This window comes from Pezoporus wallicus, unplaced genomic scaffold (genome assembly GCF_028554395.1).
Source record: "Pezoporus wallicus isolate ANWC-B61680 ecotype Strahan unplaced genomic scaffold, APGP_CSIRO_Pwel_v1 contig_13217, whole genome shotgun sequence".
Taxonomy (NCBI): domain Eukaryota; kingdom Metazoa; phylum Chordata; class Aves; order Psittaciformes; family Psittacidae; genus Pezoporus; species Pezoporus wallicus.
Window position 1 is genome coordinate 1 of NW_026635755.1, and position 1,916 is coordinate 1,916.

At 48.4% G+C, this 1,916-nt stretch overlaps 2 non-coding genes across 2 annotated transcripts; both read right to left on the reverse strand.

The window, feature by feature from the left end:
* Nucleotides 1-768: 768 nt before the first annotated feature.
* LOC130593198 (small nucleolar SNORD12/SNORD106) lies at nucleotides 769-859 on the reverse strand. Its single transcript, XR_008970762.1, has one exon. It is a non-coding gene; the product is annotated as a small nucleolar SNORD12/SNORD106 (small nucleolar RNA).
* An 876-nt stretch (nucleotides 860-1,735) lies between these two features.
* Nucleotides 1,736-1,827, reverse strand: LOC130593197 (small nucleolar SNORD12/SNORD106). Its single transcript, XR_008970761.1, has one exon. It is a non-coding gene; the product is annotated as a small nucleolar SNORD12/SNORD106 (small nucleolar RNA).
* Between the last annotated feature and the right edge of the window lie 89 nt (nucleotides 1,828-1,916).

Consider the following 1,916-nt stretch of genomic DNA (forward strand, 5'->3'; position numbering starts at 1 on the left):
GTCATGCATATGTATGGCCACCGAGTGCTGAACATATGCAATCCCCTCACACCCCCTCAAGTTGACCAGCATGGAAAACAGCAAAAAAGACTCAACAGCATTTCTCTTCCAAAGGAACACGCTTCAGCCAGGACGACTGCTTCCTCCCCCTTACTGGGGCAGCTGCTCTGATCAGCAATCACCCATAGGTCTCCATGCAGTGTTCTTAAACTGAGCTTTCTGAACAGAATGCATCAGCGACAATGGCACAGACCTGTAAACCACCATCCTGCTCCAGCTCAGCCTGCACTGATGCAGCTTGCAGATTCCTGTTCACTAGCCACACTTTGGGCAGGCAGAACAGGAGCAACACGAGGCACAAAGGACTCAATTGCAATGCTTCTGCCTGAGGGAAACATGTGCTTTTTCTTCTGCAACACCTAGGCTAATGCTCAAATTTACACATCAGCCAAGTCGCTAGGGAAAAAAACGGAAACAACTCCCTTGCAGAAAGGTGTATCTCCCCCTGCCTTTTTCACTTTATTTAAATTTAATTTAACCAACAGTTACTCCAAAGACTTACCAACCTTACTTGCTAGAGGTTCAGACATGGTGGAGCAAAGCAGGCAACTGCCCTCATCACACAAGTGATCACTGCCAGCTACAGCCACCACATCTAGTCTCCCAGAGGCTCAACAGCCCATTTGCCTTCACAGCACTCTATTAGAAAAGCAAAAGGAACAGTTAATACCAGGCCATACTGCAACATGCACACAGCAACACTTCCCCACTGGTGCATCAGACATGATCTGGCTTGGAACAGCAAGAAATCAACACTGTCGCTCTGATGGGGAAAAATTTAGTCATCATTTACACCAGCAGTCCCATGGGGTTAGGTGGCTGCACACCCACAGCAGATGTGCCACACTCCCACCTCCTGTGGCAGATCTGCAGGGAGGGAGTTAACTTATGGCAGAGGAAGTAACAATGTCATGCATATGTATGGCCACCGAGTGCTGAACATATGCAATCCCCTCACACCCCCTCAAGTTGACCAGCATGGAAAACAGCAAAAAAGACTCAACAGCATTTCTCTTCCAAAGGAACACGCTTCAGCCAGGACGACTGCTTCCTCCCCCTTACTGGGGCAGCTGCTCTGATCAGCAATCACCCATAGGTCTCCATGCAGTGTTCTTAAACTGAGCTTTCTGAACAGAATGCATCAGCGACAATGGCACAGACCTGTAAACCACCATCCTGCTCCAGCTCAGCCTGCACTGATGCAGCTTGCAGATTCCTGTTCACTAGCCACACTTTGGGCAGGCAGAACAGGAGCAACACGAGGCACAAAGGACTCAATTGCAATGCTTCTGCCTGAGGGAAACATGTGCTTTTTCTTCTGCAACACCTAGGCTAATGCTCAAATTTACACATCAGCCAAGTCGCTAGGGAAAAAACGGAAACAACTCCCTTGCAGAAAGGTGTATCTCCCCCTGCCTTTTTCACTTTATTTAAATTTAATTTAACCAACAGTTACTCCAAAGACTTACCAACCTTACTTGCTAGAGGTTCAGACATGGTGGAGCAAAGCAGGCAACTGCCCTCATCACACAAGTGATCACTGCCAGCTACAGCCACCACATCTAGTCTCCCAGAGGCTCAACAGCCCATTTGCCTTCACAGCACTCTATTAGAAAAGCAAAAGGAACAGTTAATACCAGGCCATACTGCAACATGCACACAGCAACACTTCCCCACTGGTGCATCAGACATGATCTGGCTTGGAACAGCAAGAAATCAACACTGTCGCTCTGATGGGGAAAAAATTTAGTCATCATTTACACCAGCAGTCCCATGGGGTTAGTGGCTGCACACCCACAGCAGATGTGCCACACTCCCACCTCCTGTGGCAGATCTGCAGGGAGGGAGTTAACTTA